Raw genomic sequence first — 5,490 nt, 5'->3', positions numbered from 1 at the left:
AAGTCTGTTAAATGGGGAAAAGACAGTCATTTTAACAAACGGTGCTGGCAAAACTGGATGTCCATCTGTAAAAAAATAAAACAGGACCTCTACCTCACACTATACACAAAAACTAATTCAAAATGGATCAAAGACCTAAATATAAAACCAAAAACTACAAAGATCATAGAAGAAAAATAGGGTCAATGCTAGAGGCCTTAATACATGGCATAAATAGGATAGAAACCATAACTAACAATACACAAACACCAGAAGATAAGGTAGACAACCAGGATCTTCTAAAAATTAAATGTTTATGCTCATCAAAAGACTTCATTAAAAGAGTAAAAAGAGAGTCTACGGACTGGGAAAAAAAATTTGGCTACGAAAAATGTGACAAAGTTCTAATCTCTAAAAGCTGTAGGGAAATCCTATACCTCTGCAACGAAAGGCAAATAATCCAATTAAAAACTGGACCAAGGAATGAACAGACACTTCACCAAAGAAGACATTCAGGTGGCTAACAGACACATGAGGAAATGCTCGTGATCACTAGCCATTAGAGAAATGCAAATCAAAACTACAACGAGATACCATCTTACCCTGACATTACTGGCACAAATCAAAAACACAGAAAAGAACAAATGTTGGAGAGGCTGCATGGAGACTGGTACTCTTATGCACTGCTTGAAGTAATATAAAATGGTACAACCACTGTAGAAAACGATGTGGTACCTCCTTAAAAAACTAGAAACAGAAATACCATATGAGCCAACAATTCCACTCTTAGGAATATATTCTAGAGAAATAAGAGCATCACACAAATAAACATATGCACACACACGTTCATTGTAGCATTATTCACAACAGGAAAAAGATGGAAACAACCTAAGTGCCCATCAGCAGATGAATGGATAAACAAATTATGGTACATACATACAATGGAATAGGACAAAACGATAAAGAACAGTGATGAATCTGCAAGGCATCTCACAACATGGATGAATCTTGAGGGCATTATGCTGGGTGAAATAAGTCAATCACAGAAGGACAAATATTATTCTTTTTAGTTTGATTAAGAGTTGACATTGTCATCATGCTTTGACCTTTCAGTTCATCAAATAGGCAAGCATAAGGTCAACTTCAGGGACTTATCGAGAATATTTCTCTTAGAGATGGTCATTATTGTTGCAAAACACTAAATCAATAATGCTATGGGTTTTCTCAGTTACATATTTAATCACACACATTTCTAGCAAATGATAGTTAATAATTTACTGACATGAAAGCTATAAAAACACATAAATTTAACAATTCCTTCATAGCAAAGTTCACAAATCTACTCTGTGCAAAATGCAAAATGTGTCAAGTAATTGAAGAAGCAGTTATTTTATAGTAAAGGAAAGAGTAAGCCACTTGAGAAAGGTCTCAGAGTTGTGACTGCATCTCTACAGTGTGAAATTTGCTCTCCCAGCTTTATTAATTGGAACCTAAGTTATACACTTATTATAGAAAAACACACAATTCACATCACCAAAATTAATAAAACATAGTTTTCTTTCACAAGCTAAATGTTCATATTTTTGAAGCAAAATAATGGATCTGACACCTGTATTTTACAGTTTAAGTACCACTTTTATTTATAATCTCCCATTTCATGTAATTCTCATAAGAATTTAAGGCAAAATTAGTCAGAAATGGCTAACAGAAGTTATTCAAAATGTAGAAATAGGTGAAATGGAGGCTCCCCCTCCTCCCCACTTGTCAGCCCTTCCCATGATGGCCCCCAAATCCCCAGACTCTGCGAAGGGGCTCCGCGCCATAGGCAACCGGAGCTTCCGCAATGGAGAGTACACCAAGGCCTCAGGGTTCTATGGCCGCGGGCTGCGTGTGCTGCAGGCGCAAGTCTCCACCAGGGCAGGCTCTCTGGACCCTGAAGCAGTGCTCTCTACTCCAATCAAGCGGCACGCCACTTGAAGAATGGAAACTGCTAAGACTGCATCAAAGATTGCACTTCAGCACTGGCCATTGTTCCCTTTCAGCCTTAAGCCCCTGCTGAGACGGGCAGCTGCCTATGAGACTCTGGAGAAGTTCCCGGTGGATTATGTCAATTACATGTCTGTGCTGCAGATTGGTAAGAGTATGACGTCAGCCCTGGAAGGCATCAACAGAATGATCAGAGTTCTCACGGACTCCCTTGGGCCCGATTGGCGTCAGAAGCTGCCTCCTACCCCCTTGGTGCCTGTCTCAGCTCAGAAGAGATGGGATTCCATGCCTTCGGAGAACACAAAGATTCAGCTAAAAGCAAACCCAAAGAAACCACCACAGCAAAGAACAAAGTGACTTCTCCTGGGGATGTGGAGAGAGCCAACGCTCTGAAGGAAGACGGCAATGAGTTTGTAAAGAAGGGAAACTGTAAGAAAGCTATTGAGAAGTACAGTGAAAACCTCTCGTTTAGTAACCTGGTATCTGCCACCTGTACCAACAGAGTGCTCTGCTATCTGGCCCTGAAGCAGTGAAGGACTGTGCCCTCAAGCTGGATGGAAAGAACCTGAAGGCATTTTACACACAGGCTCAAGTGTTTACAAGGCACTCAAGGACTATAAATCCAGCCTTGCATACATTGGCAGCCTCCTGTAAATTGAGCCCAAGAACAGCGCCCCCCCCCCCCCCCCCACAGAAGTTGCAGGAGGAAGTTAACCAGAGCTTAAAATAAAACCCCAAAGGGGCAGCAGGAAATCTCTGCCTGACCTTACCCAGAGAATCCAGGGGCCTCTTTCCTCTGTGCCAGCTCCTGAGACCCAGCATGCCCCAGAATGAGCTCTGAACACACTCTTCTCCCCTGGAGAGGCCATGGCCTCCTGCTCCTTCTCCCCCTCGAGGCTTAGTTTATTCAAATTAAGCCCAGTGTAGTTTTGCTGGGAAAGGTCCCCATTAGAGCTGACCTGTAAGGTCCATGCCCTGTTGCCCATGCCCTCCTACCTCAGACAGCTAGTGGGCCACACAAACAGGTCCTCATTAGCAAAGACCCTGGCTTTGTCCTTGCCCCAAGCATGCTCCAGACTGAGTGCTGCCTTTGTAGCTTCACCAGACCCACCTCACTATAATTAACCACTTAGTCAGAGCAGCACTGAGCTTCTGGGCAGAAATGCAGGTTACAGGTAAGGGATATGCTAGAAAACCTGGCCCACCACATCCCAAGCAGCCTGTTGAGCTGGTTCTCCAGGGCTGCCTCCCTCCCCTTTGTAAGTCTCCTGAGTTCTGAGCACCAGTGCCTTTTGTTTGGATCCTCATTTGATGGGTATGCAGAGCCTTGACCCTTGATGGTTTTATTTTTGACCCTCTCTGTGCTGCTGCATCCTTCGAGAAGGTGCCCAAGCTGTTTCAAGAGCCGGGTGGTGGTTGTGGCTGCTCCCCCGGGAGGTGGGAGGGGAAGAAAGCCTCCTTGAGGTCACTGCCTTTCCGCTCTGGGCAGGGCCTTGCCCGTTCCAGGCCTCCTCATTCTTTGTAATATGTTGATGTTATTTTGAACTGAACTGACTCTGATTTTGCTGAACTGTATTTAAGCTATTGCATTAAAATTCTCTTTTCTACATTAAAAAAAAAATGTAGAAATAGGGAAACGAGACTACTAGTTTTTCTTTCAGATAAGGGCTGGGATTGACTCTGTCTTGACTGGGTTATACCACAACTCTCTAGGGGCAGAGGTTTGCTTCTACACTTTTGCTCAGTAAAGATGTTATTAATTTCTACCCAGTGAAGCAGATAAATTCAATGGCTATGGTTTACGGTCCAGTCGGGTATTAACCACGTTTGCATCCAACCAACAATCTCATCCTAGCATTTCTTATAAACACACCTCATTTCTCAAATGCCCTTTGCAATATTTGCACCCTGTTAGGGATTCCCTCAGTAATTAAATAAGTTTTATAAAATCTTTGACATGTGTTCATTTTAAATGTGCATGATTTACCTTTTAGAAATTTAAACCTTAAACATTCATATTTGTGTAGGACAAACACCATGCCAGCCTGTCGGGCTAAATTCTTTAGGACATTGGTTATTGATTTTTAGAGACGTTTGTGGACTTTGACAAATGCATTCACCTCTCAGGTCTCTTTCATCCTAAATATAAAATGAGGAGACTGATTATATCATCTATATCCCTTCCTTCACTCTAAAATGTTATTATATTGTGATTCTAAGGGCTCAATTTGAATGAGGTTGTCTATACTAAGCCTTGGCAAAACATGTAAAAGCCTAAATAATCTTACTAATTATGCAAAGGAAAAGTCTACATATCTGATAGTATGTCACTTGCTATTAGAATTCTCTGCATATGTAGTCCTTGAAGCTGGCAGTAGACACTGAGAAAAAGATAATACCTAAGTGGCTAAATGTGGTCAAATAGTGGGCACTCAGAGTGGCTGAATCTTCATAGCTCTATTATTGGGAAGCCATGGACTACATCCCCTTTTCTCTTGCCCTTTATTCAGCATTTCACCTCCTTAAAATCAGGGTAGTAGTGGAGGATAAAGAAGTAGAGATTGGCTTACATTCTCCAGGTTAACTTTCTATGGTGTTCACCAAGTTTGCTTGGTAATGACTTTACTTAACAGTTTTCCTGATCTTTAAGATTTAGGTATGACATTCAACACCCAAAGTCATAGGCTGCTATGATTTTCTTTCATTCATGACCACTAAGAAGGCCCATCCTGTGATCTTAAAAATAACTTTGAGACAAAATAAATTCTTAAAGAAATATTTCTGAGAAAACTGCAAAGCAGTTTTCTTTAAAATGACTTAATTTAAAGGTATTTCTTTTGTTCAAGTCTATTTTTTCCCTTCTTATCAAGACTGGTAGTCTCAAAATTAAAATTTGTTGATGCTATGGTAATATATTGCCATTAAGGTATTGGCATAGATTATGAAATATGTATTCATGATAGAATAATTTTTAATAAATACAGTGCCCTGGTCTTTAGCCACACTTTATACACAGTGAAATCTGTAAGAGCCAGAACTCGACGAGACTGCCTTGTTTTTCTAGGTCTCACAAGTTTTCCACCTTTGACAGGTGCAATCTTACCATTTTTCTATTGCACTCTATTAGTGGAAAATATTTGAGTTTTCCTTCTCTGATAGGTTTCTGCCTTATACAGGCTCTGACTTTCACAGGTTTTACTGTATTGAGTCTTTCTTTGACTTTAGAGGTAAGCAATGCGTAATACTAATCTATGAAGAGAAATTCTTTTCAGCCAATGTGTGTACGTATGTGCTTCAAGAAGATATCGTTAAGTGGTGGTTAAAAAAATAAGCAAGAGAGAAAGAAAGAGAAGGAGATAATTCAAACCAACAATAATAACAAAAGGGATTACATAATCAAATAAGTTGTTTAGAAAACACACGTTGAAATCAAACTAACCAAGTGTCTTTATTACAGGACAATTTACATCTTGTAGCCTTTATTAGGCTATTTCCCCCCATAGGGAAGCTTCAATAGAGGGATAC

The 5,490-nt window shown here is 40.5% G+C and overlaps 1 pseudogene; it reads left to right on the top strand.

Annotated features, from left to right (window-relative positions):
- Nucleotides 1-1,758: 1,758 nt before the first annotated feature.
- Nucleotides 1,759-2,695, top strand: LOC101344922 (mitochondrial import receptor subunit TOM34-like; annotated as a pseudogene).
- The last annotated feature ends 2,795 nt before the right edge of the window (nucleotides 2,696-5,490 follow it).

Source organism: Trichechus manatus, unplaced genomic scaffold (assembly GCF_000243295.1).
Source record: "Trichechus manatus latirostris isolate Lorelei unplaced genomic scaffold, TriManLat1.0 scaffold00007, whole genome shotgun sequence".
In the NCBI taxonomy this organism is placed as follows: domain Eukaryota; kingdom Metazoa; phylum Chordata; class Mammalia; order Sirenia; family Trichechidae; genus Trichechus; species Trichechus manatus.
Note: the sequence above shows the minus strand (reverse complement) of the source record. Positions and strands in the feature narration are given on the sequence as shown.